This window comes from Lissotriton helveticus, chromosome 5_1 (genome assembly GCF_964261635.1).
Source record: "Lissotriton helveticus chromosome 5_1, aLisHel1.1, whole genome shotgun sequence".
Classification (NCBI taxonomy): domain Eukaryota; kingdom Metazoa; phylum Chordata; class Amphibia; order Caudata; family Salamandridae; genus Lissotriton; species Lissotriton helveticus.
In genome coordinates, this window is record NC_136065.1 from 2,031,942,736 (window position 1) to 2,031,961,878 (window position 19,143).

At 43.1% G+C, this 19,143-nt stretch overlaps 1 pseudogene across 1 annotated transcript in view; it reads left to right on the plus strand.

Moving 5' to 3' along the window:
- LOC144752853 (E3 ubiquitin-protein ligase TRIM39-like) overlaps positions 1 to 19,143 on the plus strand; it is a 375,734-nt pseudogene that overhangs the window by 116,934 nt on the left and 239,657 nt on the right. The window contains exons 5-6 of the transcript XR_013594127.1: positions 10,890 to 10,912; positions 11,784 to 11,805. The product of XR_013594127.1 is annotated as an E3 ubiquitin-protein ligase TRIM39-like (transcript). The remainder of the gene's footprint in view (positions 1 to 10,889; positions 10,913 to 11,783; positions 11,806 to 19,143) is intronic.

Genomic DNA, 19,143 nt, shown 5'->3' on the forward strand with positions numbered 1-19,143 from the left:
CACATGCTCCTTCTGATCAAGTACCCCCTGTTGATCCTCTCCTGAACTGAAAACAATGAAATAACGTTGTGCAAATAAATCAAGTAAGAATACGCAGCGGAGTGACAGCGCTCGTCTAGGCATCTGCAGGCACATGCTAGCCAAGTTCTACAGGGACAAGCATAAGCTGGGTAGGCAAAGAGGACGTGCGAGACACTCTTACAAACAGGACAAACATCAGTGCCCCCACCCCCGCAAGACCATTTTGAAGTGAAGGCTCTCAACGGGAATGCCCACTCTAAACTCGAAGTATAACTTCCTGCCCATGGGAACCCTCACCCGATCCTAGTAGGTCTCATAATCACACAAAGACTTGAAATCAAGAACATCGCTAACCAGCTTGTAGGAGGCAGCCTTCCTGAATTCACTTGCCGCTGTGGCTGCCTAGTAGGCAAAATAGAGGGAGGGGAACCCATATAACCCTCTAGAGCCTAGTCTACGACATATACATGTGAACAAAAGAGGAACGTTAGCAGGACAAATATGAAAGGAATTTGAAGAGAGGCCAACTTTTTATTTCCAACGTCTGGCGGAGCAACTCGCCTAATATGATTCCATACATTTTTTTTAATTTTTTTTTTAAGACCTTTATTGTACATCGCCATTTCACACAGCATCTGGCCTACAACCACTCGGGCCGGCCGCAACGTATTCACAGTGACTCTGAAACATCACTAATAACACAGCCTGTGTGCCGACATCCCGGGGGTACGTCGGCGTTACACAATCATGCGAGTACCTAATTCACAGAAGGATCGTGAATCTAATCTGGACCATTTTCTATTTTTATTTTAACTAAACTTGGTTGTATCGCATCAAATATGGAAGTCGACATAAATAGTGTTCTATGTAACGGTCTTGAAAATTCGTAGCGCAGATGCAGGTTAGACCCCATCGTTAAACCTTCTGTAGTAGTGGCTCAATTCGGGAATGAACAGAAAAACCCACCTAACAGCTTTACTTCGTGGGGATGTTTAACGACGGGATAATTTGCTCTATGGCCTATTTGGATTAGTGATGACTAATAGTCCACTGCCATCTCAGTATATTACTTTTCCTTTATTTCAGCCTATTTGTAGGGTTTTGCCTATTGGCTTTAGCATGTCATCTCAGTATATTGCTATGAATCCTCTATTTTAGCCTATTTATAGGTTTGCCTATTGGCTTTGGCATGATTCTGTGCCTTCCTTGCCTCTTTTCGGGCCTAAAGGCCTAAACTGGAGATCAGCCATCTTTGTCTTGCCTCTGCTGACCTAGGCGCTTGCAGAGCAAAGGTAATATTTATAGTTAAGCCTGTTGTGTGCTAGAGGAAAACCGGTTGAGACCGGCCCTTATCGAAAGAATGTATTTTGCTCTCTGGTGGAAGACGCAACATGCAGATGGCCACTGCGGACGGCGTGAGAAGCCAGAGGCTGGTACAGGAATTTGGTGGGGGTCGGCCTAAGACTGGAAATTTCCATGAGTAGAGAGCACTCTATATTATCAAAGTGCAGAGAGGCGGAGTTGTCAGATGGATCTTGGAAGAGAAGAGAACAGTCAGAAAGTTTTTGGAAGAGGAGAGAGCAGTGAGATGGTCTTTGAAGCTGAAGCAGTTACCATTTAGATGATTTACAGCAGTGGAAGTAAGCAGTTGCCAGTCGGATGGAAGAATTGGAGCTGCCAGTTGGAGCTTTTGGAGCAGTTGAACCAGTGGAGTGAAGTTAGCACGTTGGTGATGGTGCAGAGGGAACAGAGAGGAACAGAGAGTTGGACCCTTCTTGATAGGGTGAGGTATTCTTAAAATGTTTCTATTATATCTGCTCACAATTAATCACTTTTATTTCAGTTCACAATTAATCACTTTTCTTTCAGCTATTTGTATGCCATGAATATTATTGAATTCTCTATATAGAGCATTAGTCATTTAGATCTCCACTTGCATTAATAATTTCCTACTGTATTGCCTATGCTATGAGTAGCATTCATGTTTAACCATCTTTACTTTTCAGTTCATTATATAAATGTATGCGTTGATGATTGAATTCTATCATTGCGCTATATAGAGCATTAGTCATTTAGATCCTTGTTATTGTAATAAAGAGACCCCAGTCAAATTCTGTTTGTTTATTGTCTCTGAGAGAGAGTAAAGGGTTCCTTTTTAACCAGATGCTGATGTATAGAGGGCTGGGAGATATCCCCCACTTGCGGGTAACTGTTGAGACTAGGTACACTACTCAGGATCAAGGATGGTTGCAAACCAGAACATATAATTGACCCTTAGTTTCTGTGAAGGAAGGTCGGGCCCCTTGGTGCTGACAGAGAGATAGGTGATTCCTCTCTGGTGAAGGGAAATCTGCTCCTAAGCAGGAATGCCCAAATTGTTGATAGAGCTACCCCACATAGCCTAGACAGTGAGAAATAAACAATTAAATGGTTGCCGAACCTTAAACGAGGAGCCGACGGGCATTAAACGATAAATAGTCGGGAGGCTTGAATCCATTAAATAAATAAATAAGTCGCCGGACGTAAAACGAGGAGCTGCCCTCCGACGCAAGAGGGGGTAGGTTGGCCCAGGTCAGATTGCCATGGGGCTATAAAGTAAAGATCATAGGATATAAGATATGGAATTCCTTAGATGTTAGCTATGTCTCTAATTGTACAGGCTTGTAAATAGCTTCTTTTCACCTTCTCAGGTGAGTCCTCCAAATATCTTGTAAATAGTGGCCTGAGAAGAGTGTGTTTGCGTGACGGCTGAGGTAGCCACGGTTGATGAGCTACCTATTCTAAAAATACAGTCGTTACAGGATGGGACGCTAGTCTGAAAGTGCTTCATCCGAGTCAACCTGGGGCGGTTCACAAATATCTCCCCTGAACTTGTTCCATGCCCCCCATATCTGCCCCCATTTCCTGGGGCACCTCCGATGCACAAACACCGCTTTCTCGGCAATCATCGCTACATCCATATCCCTACACCAGTCACTCAGCGTAGGCAAAGCTTCAGCACCCCATAGTCTGGCTATATTTCGTTTTGCCACCATCATCCCCAACATGACCCAGTCCAGCTGTCGAAGGGTTAAATCAGTTGCGTCCCATACATTTAACAAGCAACACCGGGGTTCAGGCAGCAGGGAAACATTCATGGTTTGGGACATGGTGCGCATCACAGCGGCCCAGAACGCAGCCACCCGACTACAGTCCCAAACAGTATGATAGAACGTTCCCCTTTCACCGCATCCTCTAAGACAATACTCGTGAGAAGCCTTCCATATCTTATGTAGGATTGTTCTGGTGTAGTACGTGCAGTGCAGTATTTTCAGCTGTACCAATTTAAGTCTGGAGGGGATCGCTGTTTCCTTTGGCGAGGAGATAGCCTCTTGCCATTCTGAGTCTTCAAAGTCGCCCACATCTCTCGTCCAGCTCAACCGTAACCTAGCCTGCCTGTCAGGAAGATTGTTTACCAGCTTACGATATGTAAGTGACGTTGCTTTGCGGGGCATGTGTTTTGTTAGCAGTCTGTCCTCAAGAGGAGTGGATTCCCTGTAGGACTGTCTCTGCCGGGATGGCTGTCTGCAGTGCATGGCGGATTTGTATGTACCTATAGTGTTCAGACTGCGCCAACTCGTATTTGTTTTGTAGAAACGCGAAGTCCACTACCTTGCGCTTCTTCCAGAGGTCTCCCACCACCGATATTCCTATGTTATCCCACGGCTGGAATCCCTTACTATTGCAAAGGAAACCTAGTTTATATGAGTCCCACAATGGTGTCATTTGCGTGATTGTATTAGCGCATCGGAGGTGTCTGTGTGCCTTGTACCAGAGTTGAATCATATGTCGCGTCGGTCCGACCAAGTCGGTCGGCATTCTACAGCTGTAGAGGTTTCTCAACAACCCTCTGGGCTCCAGGCATTGTCTATCAGCTAAGTAAGCGGGCTCATCTTGCGGGGAATGCAACGAGTAGTTAATTTGTTTGAGATGGGCCGCCCAGTAGTATAGTTCTATGTTAAGGAGTGCTATACCACCATCATACCAGTCTTTTACCAGTTTGCATTGCGCAATCCGTGCCGGCCCACCGTCCCACAGCAAGGCCGAGATCGTCGACGGTATCGCCGTGAAGTAAGAGGGGAGGACCAGGAACGGTGTATTTTCGAGAACGTAGAGGAAGCGGGGAAGCGTCATCATTTTGAACAGTGCAGCTTTGCCCAGGAGAGTAAGAGGAAGGGAACGCCAGATTTTTACATCCCGTTTGAAACGGTCCAGTGGGGGTTTCAAATTCAGGGCGTAGAATTCTTCCGGGTCTGACGAGGCATAAATGCCCAGATATTTAAACGCCGCGTCGGTATAGCTTAAAGGGCAGCTCGCCGGGAGCAATGGTGGGTGGCCTGCAAGAACGAATAGAACTGACTTAGTCCAGTTTATCCTATATCCCGACACTCTTCCAAATTTTTCGCAAACGTTGAGGATCTCAAGAATTGACTTCTTGGGGGAGGTGAGATAAAGGAGGATGTCGTCCGCGTAGAGAGATATGCGATCCTCCCATGTCGGTGACCATCTGATACCTTTAATGGATGGTTCCCATCTGATCCAAATTGCCAACGGTTCAAGGACCAGAGTAAACAGTAGGGGGGAGAGTGGGCATCCCTGCCTAGTCCCTCGACCGAGCGGGAAGTCCCTAGATATGTGACCGTTTGCAACCACTTGGGCCAGTGGCCCGGTATAGAGTAGATTCCATCAATTTTAAGACATGTAGTATGCATCGCTTAACTTTTATAGAGACATTGCTGCACCCAAAGTGTTATGTGGGGCTCTCTAGCAGCGCTCATGATTTACGTCAACTGTGGGAGGGAAAACGAAGAGAGGTAATACGTGGTGGTCGACGGTTTCCTGATCGCTGCTGTGCCGTGATTTTTAACGCTGGTGTACCTATAAACAAAACTCACCAGGTGACGCAGCTTATATTCTGCTCAAGACGCTCCATCTCCCCGACAGAGCCGTCACACATCCCTCCTGAAATGCTTAGGGCTTAGGCACTCTTTCCGTTTCTTCCTCTGCCTACCATTTTTGTCTGTTGTGGAAGAGTGCTCAGATGGGAAGTACATTGTGCACCTTTTCATCGCATGCGTTTACCACGCGTCTTTTACCCCGCATAGGACATTACATCGTCAGCTGTTACTTCGAGAGCGATAGCAACGCCAAGCGTTGCTTTCTATTGAGCAGAACATCACATCACATCGCATACCCTGACAACGCATTTTTATGTGTCCTACAACAGTGTTTGCTAAATTAACGATGGTGGATATGTTGACACTTTCAATCGGCTGATTGTCGCAGCTCGGTCATATGCCTTTCTTGAAAGTGCTCTTTTCAACTTGGCATTTATTTTTTAGATGCCTTTGTCTAAACATCTCTTTATCAGAGAAAACAAGCCCAGAATGGAGTGACGATCGAACTTTGTCATATGATCTTCAATGGATCCTGTTAGAATAGTAAATAAGAAACTCAGCAAACGTGAAACAAAACCGCCCACGATTAAAACAGTGGAACATTTATTGATCAGAATGGTTTTCACGGCGTGTTTCCAGTTAAGACACATCCCAGTAGAACGCACGATACACAATCAGCTCAATCCTTGAAGCATCAGCTCCGACCATTGGAACTGCTGCAAACCTGCACTATTATAAATGCACCTTTGATTGCATGTTGATTATTATTGGAGACGCAAAACTGAGACGATTTACGCAGGAGTCTTCGAAAATTGGAATAGTAGATTAAAATGTAGCAATAGATCAGTTCTCACTCTTGCGCAGAGAAATAAACAATAAAGTAAAATAAGTGGAAAGTGGGATATATTAATTTCAAGAGGGGAATGCTGAGAAAATCGATTTTTTTTTCTAGTGTAGCATTGTAAACACGCAATTCTCCATTTTATTTTCAAGTATCATTCACCATGTGAAACGATGGCACATGTTTTACTAACCTCAGCTATAGGAATAAATGTCTGGGTCATGCTGGTGGTCAAACATCTGCCTATCACATTTAAAAAGATGCCCTATGAGCCGTGTTACCACCAAATTAATTATCGCAGTTTGGATATAGGCATGCTGATGTTTAGCAACGAGATCTCATTGCAACATTTTCTACACGAAGGACAAAGATCCAAATTATTTGTGCTTTGCAAATTTTGTATGCACTACTTCTGGAAACCAAAAACCGTTCTAAATTTCCAGGAACACAGTTTTCCTCGACGAATCTCTTCGTATTGAAGAGCATCTCACCTCTGAGACAGAAACGGTCTTTGGAAAAATACTACAATGCAAGGCAAAAATGTCGCCCAACACGAATATTATGAAATCTGCTGTTGTTCCCAAGCAAAATTCTTTTGATTTAGGGTCCACCCAGCCACCCATCCATCCACGGATCCCAGCCACTCATCCATCTTGCTTCCACCACCCAGCCACCCACCCATCATGCATCCACCACCCAGCCACTCATCCATCCACCCATCCGTCATTCATGCACCCACCCATCCACCCATCATTGATGCACCCATCCACCCATCATTGATGCACCCATCCACCCATCATGCACCAAGCACCCACCCATCATGCATCCATCCACCCATCCCTCATGCAGCCCCACCCATCCACCCATCAATCCATCAAGCATCCATCCACCCCTCATGCATCCATCCACCCCTCATGCAGCCAACACCCAGCCACCCACCCATCATGCATCATGCATCCATCCGCCTCCCATGCAGCCACACATCCATCATTCATCCATCATTCATCCATCATTCATCCATCCATCCACCAGTCACCCACCACGTCATCATGCATCCATCCACAATTTCGGTCATCCATGCTACGCACTCACATTGCTCCCGGTGGTGTCAGAGGGTCAAATAGTGGTATCTCTGCTGAGAGTGCAAATAGCTGCTTTGAATTTCACACCATATAGGCCATGAAGTATATTTGTATGCAAAGTACATTACTGGTTAAATTACAGAACTTCACACCCCATGCTTCTCCCAGTGGTGTCAGAGGGTTAAATAGTGGCATCTCTGCTTCTATTCGAATTACTTTATTTTTTTTGCTAGGCACGGGGAGACGTGAACCGAGGGTCGAACCTTGGTTTCCAGCACCTAAGTCGGCAGCGCTAGCCGTCAGACCACATACTCTCCCGTGGCTGCTGAAACTGGGCCTGCTTGGTATAATACATCCTCGTGTAAATCTCTCCATCATTGGCAATCCTGCTCAAAAGCGTATAATACTCAACTCTGCTCATTCAAAAAGTGGTATCTTTGTCAGAGTGCGAACAGCTGCATTGTGGTGGTGCACTTTTAGTCCAAATACTGTATTTTTTGCTGAGAGTGCAAACAGCTGCATTGTGGTACACTGTTAGACCCAGCCACCCATTCATCAACCCACCCATCCATAGCGCTGTCATCCATCCATGCACCCATTCATCATGCATATCCAGCCATCCATCCATGCACCCATTCATCATGCATCCATCCACCCATCCATCATGCATCCATCCACCCATCCATCATGCATCCACCCACCCATCCATCATGCATCCACCAATCACCCACCCACCCACCCATCATCCATCCACCCACCCATCATCCATCCATTCACCCACCATGCATACCCACCCATCATCCATCTGTCCACCCATCATGCATCCACCCACCCATCATCCACCCATTCACCCACCATGCATCCATCCACCATGCATCCATCCACCATGCACCCATCCACCCAACCATCATGCATCCATCCACCCATCCACCCACCCATCATGCATCCATACCCCCAGCATGCACCCATCCACCCATCCATCCCCCCCAGCCATCCATCATGCATCCATCCATCCATCCACCCACCATGCATCCATCTGTCATGCACCCACCACCCAAGAAACATTAAAAACAAGCACTAGTAAGTGTCCAATTTTTTTTTGGGTCAGGCGAGGCTCGAACCTTGGTTCCCAGCACCAAAGTCAGCAGCGCTATCCGTCTAGCCACATCCTCTCCCTTTGGGGGTGCCTGCATTTTGCACGTCTTTAACTTACTCCCCTGTTGGCCCGAAATTCCATTTGTACAACCCCCCCAAACTTTGTTATAACTTTGTTTTGTGGCCCGAAATTCCTTTTCTACACCTCACCAAACTTTGTTTTGATCGTTATTCCGACATGACACGAACCTGATTGATCTGTTAATGCGCCATTTATGTATGAAAATGCCACGGTCCATGATTGAAGTTAAAGTGTCGCTTTCAGATGTAGAAGTTGAAGTCGCTAGCTATGTATTCGCTAGCGACGTAAAGGTCCATGCGATGTTATAGAATGCGTCCTAATTGCATGCGTTGTGAAGCCTTCCGCGATGTCATAGTCGCGTTGCGATGGCAGCCCGATGCAATTCTTTCGTTGTAACGGGTGTTCCCCCTCAAAAGCATTATAGCACAATAACAGCTCCATAAAATAAATTGTGCTGCGCACAACATGCTCCACCATTCTACTCGTAGGCACGCCTGCTAATCAATAGCCACATAGTTGGCTACCGTGCACGCCCATTTTACATCTGGTTGTGCCTGTTCTGGGTGCACGGCGCAAGGCTGTTGGTTGTGCTGAGTATCCTCATCCCGCCATCTCCGTTCACGTGCTAGCGACGCAACGATTACAAACATTGAGGGACCAAATTCCACCCTTGGCTGTCACATGGATTGGGTCCTGGGAAGACCGACTGTCCTTTATATACACTGACAGTCTGTTATTTTGGGAGGCTGCTCGTTGTACCTTATGGAGTGTATTACGGAGGTCATTTGTCCGTAATTGTAAAGCTGCCCTTATTAACAAATAGCCCCCTTTCACCCTTTTGGGTCCATAGCAAGAAAGCAGTATGTAGTGGGCGAGAATAAGCAGAGTATGAAGGAGATTATTAAACAAAGTTTAATTGAAATGAGAAATCACCCTGAGCTGCCGACACAGGAATCTTCCACTCGAGTCACCTCCAACCGTCTGCCCAACTCGCTCTCTGGCACGTCACAGGCATGCCTCGAGATGGACAGAGTCGAGTGGCAAGATAGAAAGAATACTGCATATTTATTTTGCTTCATAATGTAAATATTGCATTTAAGAAATATACAAAGAACAGTTAGAGCAAAACGAAATAACACAAAATAATAACATAACACACCTGTCATAAACGGAGCCAGCCTAAAACATACACTTACGAAAGAACTGCGTATGCCTTTTCCTTAACCGCATAACCAATGCATATAAGAAAATAGCATGAGAAAACAAAAAAAACAAGCACAAGCGCTGCAGGCTGCCTGCAGCAGGGGGAGGTGCAAGCTCCTCGAGCGGCAGCAGGGTAGAGGAGGGGGGGCCTGCGCGATTCAATTGTGGGAGCGATAATTGCTACCATATGGCGGCGCTCGCTCCTGCAAGTGAATCGCCACACGTGCACGCGTTGTCATTGAAGGCAATGGAACGCGTGCACGTGTTTGGCTGAAAAGCCGTACCGATAACTAAAGGTCTTTTTGCCTATGCAGCACATGCGTGCTGCTTAGGGGAGACGTAGGGGAGAACTAAAAACCCCTCTGGCTGCAAGTATGCACTTTACAAGTAGCTGTCGCTTTCTGTTCTTTTCTGTTCTGTAAAGAGTGATGGTGAATATATCACCTTGATACTCATGCCTGCACTCTTAATCCTAAACTTTCTGCATTTACAATGACCCATTGTCCACAGAAAAGTTCTAAACCCATACAGGGGACTAGTGTGAAATACAGTGGGGGGATACAGAGTGGGACCTGCTTTTCAATCCTGGGGCAGTGCAGATGGACACTTTGGGTTGGGGCCTTTTAGTCAGGATAATACTTGCTTTGAATCCAAGGTTACAGACATTGAGGAAAGACTATTCTCCACTCCATGTATGTTGCAATGATCAAAAAAGTGTTGTTTACCTTGATTGAAGCCAGTAATCAATGTTCACGATTACGACATTATTTCTTAAAAATTGATCTTTTTTTATTTTAGTCTTTCAAACAATTTTATTGAGAAATATTCAGAGACATTCCTACAAAGCTTTCTAAAGCATTATATCAAAACCTTTACACTTTTGCTTTTTAATCCCCAAATAAACTATTCATGATTTACCCATCAACCTTCCCTAGCCACTGCACGGATAAGACCAGATTTGTTTATTTGTTGCTCCCGCTCCCACCCCCCCCCCCTGCCCCCGCCCTTCATGAAGGGCAGTCCAACAAGATGGTTAGCTAAGGGCTATAGGATTATACAAAACTTTTCACGCAGATTTGCACTGTCATACATAATTTTTTCCATGGCTACTAGGTTCCATAATTTGGTGCACCACCATTTCAGGTTGGGGAAGTGGGGTTGTTGTTTTCAGTCCTCCGCTATCAGTTGTCTATTGGCAATCGTAATTTGGTGGACCAGTGTTCTTACCCATGTCTTTGGCCCATGCATCCATTTTTCTGCCCTGGGACATGTGTTAATAATGAACTTTTTTTCACCAAAGATCTTATGGGTTCTTGCTCTGAAAGACGTCTTAATAACCATTAAAAGCGTGTGTCTTCATTTAGACTTTCTATTGTAAATGTTCTGCTAAGATGATCCTGTCTAAGCGATTTAATAACATAGCATAACAGTACAGTGTGTGTTATGTACTGTAATTGTTGATTCAGTCACCATCCAGATCCTTGTCTGGTGGCTCGCTACGTGTGAATGTGTCTTCCCCTTAGTCCGGAAAACCTCTTGTCCCCCAATAGCCGCACAATGTCTCTTCACGGAATGCTCAGCATTGTGGGGGATGAATATTTATCTTCTTTGTCTCTTTTCCTCCCTAGGAGGTGCGGATCATCTTGAACAGGTACGTTCTCTTCCTCTGAGGTGTATTCAAGACTTGCCTTTGTCTATAAGTAGGCATGGTATTTTCATATGGTTGTACCTAGGCCATTTGCACAGGAAAGTAGGGGCAGAATCATGGATCGACCTGTAAATGTGTTACTCATGGTATGCTTCTCTACAGGCATGTAAAATTCGCTCCAATATATATAGATTTTCTCTTAGTACAAGTCAATGTAGCAGGCTCACTTGTCGGTGATTATTTAGGAAGCACAGAATGGCCTTAAAGGGAAGATATCTTTCATATCCACAAATGCTAACTACTCTTGTCAGAAAGCCCTGCTTCCTTTGCCAGGCTTCAAAATAAGACATCCTGGTTCCCGGGCCCACTATGGCCCTGCAGACCTATCAGCAAACCGGAGGAGAAAAGTGATGCAGCCAATCTGTAGCCTGTGATAAAGGACCAGGTGGGTCTGAAACGCGTTAGGTGCTCTCAAGTTAAATGTCAGAACTCACAATGAAATTGTGGAATCTGCAGAGGAGTGCGTCTCGAGTTTGGGACAAGAATCGGTGTGATATATATATATATATATATTTTATATGACGCTAGCCAGACCCGAAGGTATCGGAGCGCTTTACAGCATGATTCACAAGTAAGATACATTGCCAATTAGTATCGACGTGGAGTGCAAAATGTTACACGTAAAGTAAGTTGTTTCAGTACAATGTACAGGGAGCATATGACTGTTATCACAGTAGAATGTACTGGGAACAAATACCGCCACTCTTCAGTGGTCGTTGAGGATCCAGTGACTCCTGGAGGGGTTCGACCGGTGAGGGGTGGGGTGAGGTAGAGTTCATTGATGACAGTGTCCATGTGATTCTATGTTTTGTAGCTATCCGTTTGGGCGAGATCGGGTGAGGAGGAGGTCCTTGAGCTACCTTTTGAATTTTAAGTAGGAGGGGTTAATCCTGATATGGACTGGAAGGGAGTTCCATATTTTCGGCGCATTTCCTGCAAAGGATCGAGATGCGGTTTTTTGACTGCGAATTTCGGTGGGATATGGAGTAGTGTTTGAGCTCCTTAGGGTTCTTGACTGACCGGCCTTCTGAAGTTTAGCAGCTAGGTAGGTGGGTTTACCTCTGTGCAGCACTTTGTGCGTGAGGCAACCGGTTCTGAAATTGGCACGCATTTCAACAGGAAGTTATTTTAGCTCTCTTAATGCAGGCGAGATGTGATCGTATTTCTTTACTCCGGTGACCATTCTGGCTGCCGCGTTCAGAGTTGAAGTGAGTGGAGCAAGATGGGATTTTGCTGCTCCTGTGAGGGTTGCAATCCCGTAGTCCAGTCTGGACAGTACCAGGGATTGTGTAGCTTGTTTGAGGTCACCTGTAGGAATTAATGGTTTTATTTTTTTGAGTAGTTTAAGGTTGAGGAAGGCGCTCTTTGCAAAGTTTTTGATGTGTTCGTTCAAATCTAGTTTGGGGTCCAGAGTAATTCCCAGCGATTTTGCAGACTCAGCTAGGGTGAGGTTGTGGTTGAGAGCCTCAATGGCTTTTATCCATTCTGTGATTTGTGGGTTCTCCTCTTTGTTAGAGATGAGGAGGATTTCCGTCTTGCCCTGATTTAGCTTTAAATGGTTGCGAGAGAGCCAGTGTTGGACTTCTCGTAGAGTGTCGTTCAGTCTTTTGATGTCTTTGATTGAGGAGGTTTCCAGATAGATTTGTGTATCGTCAGCATAGAGGTGGAAGGGAATGTTGTTTTTTTTTAGGTATGGAGGTGAGAGGCTCTATATAGATGTTAAAAAGTTGTGGGGAGAGTACTGATCCTTGGGGGACACCCCTACCCACGGGGAGTGGGTCAGATGAAAAGTTCTTAATTTTTATACTGCGGTTCTGTAGGAAAGAGGTGAACCACTGATGTATGACATTACAACGCATGCTTTTACATCGCATGCTTTTACAACACGGTTTTTACAACGCATACCATTACAACGCATAGAGCTTTGGGGCACTGGATAGTGAATAGTTTAATTTACTATTCCAACTCCAGTCCCCGTGGATAGTAGGGAAGTTGTTGGATAGTACATTAAACCTATTCCCAATCCTAGAGCGCCCCCCAGCGCAATGCGTTGTAATGGTTTGCGTTGTAAAAGTTGCGTCGTAAAGGCACTGCGTGGTAAAAGTTGTGTTGTAAAGGATGTTTCCCGTGAACCACTGTAGGACCACCTCGTCTGCTCCTACTCTTTCTTGAAGTGCTTTGAGGAGTAGTTTGTGGTCGAAGGCTGCCGATAGATAGATCCTGGAGTATGAGTAGGCAGCAATGGCCTTTGTCCAGAGATTTGTACATGTCGTCTATTACATTTAGGATCACTGACTCTGTTCTATAGCTTTTCCTGAACCCCGATTGATGAGGATTGTGAAGGTTGGTACTGTCTAGGAGTTGAGTGAGTTGGAGGAGAACACATTTTTCCATAATTTTTGAAAGGAGAGGGAGATTGGAGATGGGTCTGAAGTTGTTCAGATCGTTTGCGTTTGAGCCAGGTTTTTACAGCAGAGGAGTGACCTGGCCGATTTTGAGACAGTCAGGCATGACTCCAGTACTCAAGGATCTGTTTATAGTCTTAGTCCAGAGCGGGGCTAGGCATAATTTAAGTTTTTTTGCTAGTTGGTTCGGTAAGGGATCCATGATGTGGGCTGAGGGTTTGGTGTTGGAGATCAATTTGATGACCTCTGTTTCCGAGATGGGGTTGAAGGATTTCCATAAGTTAGGAGGGTGCTTGGGAGTGACAACATCTAACTCAGTGGATGCTTTACTGTCATGAGGACTGCTTTGTATGTCAAAGGAGAGTTAAAGCTTTGAAATTTTGTCACTGAAGAAGTTGGCAAAGTTGTCACACAGGTCTTTGGAGGCCATAACTTGTGTCATGGGGGTTTAGAGATTTGTTGCCTGATGAGGCTGAAACGTTCCTTAGGTCTGTTCTTTGCTTTGTCAAGGACGTTGCAAAAGAAGGAAGTTATGTGTATGTATATATATATATATATATATATATATTCACTGAAAAAACCATAGGTTATAGACCATATATAGTTAGGAATTAGCATTTACAAAACCTTAAAAATTCACTGAAAAAACCATAGGTTATAGACCATATATAGTTAGGGATTAGCATTTAAAAAACCTTATTTTACTCACACAAAACCATTGAAATTCCATATATAGTTAGTTGTACTAACTATATATCACGCACCCGCAATCCACTGCTGATGATGTCACATATTACATCATTCATGACATGGTCAGTGACATCACTGATGACATCACTGATGACATCTCAAATGACATCACTGATGACATCACTGATGACATCATCCAGTGACTGTGTGTTTCTGTAAAGTTTAAATATGTTTTACATATTGAAGAATGAGTAGATGTAGAAGTGTCTGGATGAAGGATTTAGTAGGTGCGTGACTGACTGTATGAGTGAGTGATTAAATGTGTCTCACTGAGTGCATGGGTTAGTGACTAAACTGTCTTAATTTGTGCATCATTATGTCTGTTGTTCTGTAAACTGCTGCATGTGTTGATCAGTAGCTATATGAGTAACTATATAGGTTATTGATTGGTTGCCCAAGCATTTGTATGGGAGACTGAGTGTGTGTGTGAGTGGCTGGGAAGTGTATGACTCTGTGCATAGATGTATGGGTTCAAAAGTGCATGTTGGAAACAGCTGTATGGGCGGTTGACTGTGTGCATGACTGTATTGGTGAGTGAATAGATATCTCAGTGCTACATGTCAAATTAAGTACATATGTAAAATACAGTACATGTGAGAGTTGACATATATAAATAACTGTGCATAAGAGCCAGTGAATGTGTGAGTGGCTGTATGGATCATTGTGAACTTGTATCCAGGATTGTATAAGTGAGTAAATATGTTTTAGTATTTGTTTGAATAAGTAAGTAAGGTGTGTTTAACTGTATAGTTAAGGAAATGGAGGTGTGATTGATTGTTTGCATGACTGTCTAGGTGTGTGTGTAACTTCATGGATGAGTGACAATCTGTGAGTCTGTGTTTACACTGAGTGTATCTAAGGTTATATTAGAGTCTGAAGAGGTTCATCGTATTATCACAACAGTGATGTCATCAGTAATGTCATTTGAGATGTCATCAGTGATGTCATCAGTGATGTCATTTGAGATGTCATCAGTGATGTCATCAGTGATGTCATTTGAGATGTCATCAGTGATGTCATCAGTGATGTCACTGACCATGTCATGAATGATGTAATATGTGACATCATCAGCAGTGGATTGCGGGTGCGTGATATATAGTTAGTACAACTAACTATATATGGAATTTCAATGGTTTTGTGTGAGTAAAATAAGGTTTTTTAAATGCTAATCCCTAACTATATATGGTCTATAACCTATGGTTTTTTCAGTGAATTTTTAAGGTTTTGTAAATGCTAATTCCTAACTATATATGGTCTATAACCTATGGTTTTTTCAGTGAATTTCATTGGTTTTTTAATAGCTAATATCAAAACCTTTACAATGTATTATTCTTTAAAAAGAAAAATATTTTTTACATGTTTTTTATACAATTTTTTTTGTATTTTTTTTTGATTCGCTCCCAGTACGCGTACCGGTTAGCTTCCCGTTAGCTCAATCCGGAGGCGCGACCCGGTACGCGAACTGGTAAACGTTCCTTTTGCGCACCTCTCGCGTTACAAAACAACATCGCGACGCTTCGCGTCAGCATGACGTTTCGCGTTCTCGCGTAATACGTCATATTACGTGCTACGTTCGCGTACCCGGAAGCGCAGCGGTACGCGAACCGGAAGCGATCCGCGGCGCGGCGCCGACCGCGTAATGTAAACATAGCAGGTCATGTGACTCGGTAATAACACTTTTCATTGGTTCATTTCACTTTTGGTTTCCTAATGATGTAATACAAGGTCATGTGATCTAAAATGGACACTTTTCATTGGTTTAGAACTTTTGTTTTTCCCAAATGATGAAAACCCCTCCTTCTTTCATCACTCTGACTTTCATCTTGGTGAGAGAAAGACCCTTTATTGAGACTTTGTGATGGCTTCATTAGTAGCTTCAGCTGGTGCTAGCCCACCACCTCCACCAAATCCAAGAAAGAGAGGACCACCTGCAGAAGTAATTCTGGAAGAAGAGGAAGAACAGGAAGAGGAGGAAGAGGAGGAAGAGCATGAGTTTTTGCCAGAGGAGCCCAGGAGGTACAATCGAAAGGAGAATTATATCTGGCAATTCTACAGAATTCCTGAGGGGCAAAAGAAAGTGAATGCTCGTTACATGTTTTGCCGCATATGCGGTGATAGATTGTCAAGGGGCACTGATAAAAAATATAGTTATGGCAATCATACTATGCATCGGCATATGAGTAGGTGGCACCCAAATAATTATAGTGCTGCCCAGCTACGTGACCAACAACAAAATCCCCTCCAAATGGCAAGAAGATCGGTGGTTCCAGAGGTGTCGGGACCAGAGGCGAGGGAGGTGATTGCAAACATCCAAATGTTGTTTGGGCACGTAAAACAAGTGTGCGTGGAATGTGGCGCTTTCATCTGCTACAGAGAAAGTAGCATCACTTTGATTTTGCGAGCAATTCAAAATCATATTAATGTTTGCACGAGACGCACCAAAAAATAAATTCTTTTTTTTTTTTTGCTCCTGTTGAGCCCTTTATAATGGATCGTTTTTGTTTCCCCCCCCCCCAAAAAAACCAAAAAATTTTTAAAAACGTTCAGAAAATACAAAAAAAGTAAAAAAATGTTCAAAAAATACTAAAAAAAATATAAAACAACAAAAACATAAAAAAAAAGTTCTTTTCAGAACTAACTCCCCATTATAAAAAAATTGGTAGAATATTTGGAACTCTGCCAACCTCTATTTCTCTTAGTTCGCTCCCGGAGCGCTACCCGGTACGCGTACCGGAAGCTAACCAAAAAAATATTTTTTAAAAAAGAACAGTAACTATAAGGGAAGGAAATACACAGTTATGTTAAAAGAAAGACAGCTCTAGGGAGTAAACTAAGGATACTGTTACCTACAATCCACTGTTGATGATGTCACATATTACATCATTCATGACATGGTCAGTAACATCAACAGCAGTGGATTGTAGGTAACAGTATCGTTAGTTTACTCCCTATAGCTGTCTTTCTTTTAACATAACTGTCTATTTCCTTCCCTTATAGTTACTGTTCTTTTTTAAAAAACATTTTTTTGATCAGTCATAAACAGTGACATTAATAGAAACAGAGAGAGTGAACAAGAGTGAAGAACTATGGTCCTCCTCAGCCACCCTCAGAAAACCAAGGGGGTCAAGATACATCTACCGTGCCCCCTTCTACCCATTCTGAACATTATTTGCCCTCCATCTTGTATCTTGATTCGAACGAAACACAAAATGGTGGACTGCCATAACGCTGCTGGTTTGCGAACCGGGCAACTTCCCAGGAAGCGGTCCAAAAAAAAAAAAAGTTGGGAAAGTAATTCACAGACACTAAGAGTAATAGAGATGGAGTGAGTGAACAAGACTGAGGAACTATGAGAACAGAGGGACTGAGAAAAAGAGTGGAAGGAGTTGAGTAAATAGGTAATAGAGAAAGGAATGAGGAAAGTAGCAAAGGCAGGAAACTGAGGATTAAAGAAGTGAAGCAGTGGATCTAATAGTAGGTGAATGTGATAGAAATGTAACGAAAAGAGTACAACTATTTACCTTGTAATTGCCGTTAAATTAATCACATTTTATTTCTATACTTTCAATCTGTGAAAGAGAGAACCAACATTTGAAAAAAATTAAAATATGTATTTAAAAATTACAAAAGACAAGGGAAAATATTGAAAGACAAATAGTTTTTCAACAACTTTGACACTGACAGAAGCTTCTGCTTCTCCAGGTCCTCTACACAATCCTAAAGATATACATTTTAAACTAACAGTATCTTGATGCAGATGAAGTGAGGCCTATCTTAAAACATGGTGCATCTTTTGCATTTTTCTTGTTTCAGAAAAGTGTCGCTTCAGTATGCCAATAACATGTCTCCTATCCAGAGATTTGTTTGAGGTGAGTCCTACTCAGAGTTCAAGATGAGATTTACACTTGTTGAAGTGTACAGAGGAGATAATATCTGTGAAAGTCTACTAATGAAGTGAGTCATGTCCACTGCACTCTTCAACAAAGTAGAAACCTCCTATGTTTCCCTGGACAGACCTAAACTTGATCTGCACAATGTGATTCGTAATGATAGGAAACTCAGGTGATGTAATTGAAATATGTGCAATTTATTTTGCTCATTTCACAATCACATCACTTGTGTTTCCTTTGCTTAGGTATCTCATTGTGCAGATGTAGTCCAGCATATGAAAGAATACGTAGAAGTGCAGCACTGCATACAATAAATTTAACACTTACAGAAAACTCACCTTCTCCATGCCTCCTACACAGTTCTACATATACATCATAAATGCAAACAGTACAGAATTAATTATACATGTTAAATGGTTTATTTTTGCTGTTCTCAGAATGTATCAAAATTCACTAAAAACAGTGACTTGAAGGTATTCATCATGTAACAGCGGGGAAAAAAAAACACAATCAAAATGATTGTGTTTAAAAAACCCATACAACATCAGAAATTAAAATTCAGAACTCCTTAAAGTTAACTTACTTTCCATGACGTCCAAGGATGTCCTATGAACAGCTTACACTCTTTTGTGCTGTTATTACTTTCAGCCCGCCACTTTCTGAAAGAAAACCTCCATCGTTTTTAAAAACACGTTACATGCAATAAATGACTTCTTGCTCTCTACCACTATTTTCCACAAGGCCAAATCTAGTCAGAGATATTTATAACTCTTGGATTTCTTGTAAGCCAATCCCATCATTTGGCATTTCCGCAACTTTCAGAATTAAAATGTTGAAGATCATTTTCACAATCCTGGAATAGTAATATCTTCCCCTTCTTGCTCAGTCATGTTCTACATTTCCTATGACACTGATACTGCTTAATATGAAGCAGACTTACACTACCTCTATGAGTACTACAATTATTTAATTCTCTACATCACTTTTAATCACAAAGCAATGTAAAACAGTAGACAGCATTGCAGACTTACATTCCCTCTACTCCATGTTTTGATTGGCTGCTTCAATTAGCTTATGAAAAGAAACAGTTTTTCTGAACTCATTTAAAGTGCACATACATCTCCATGAT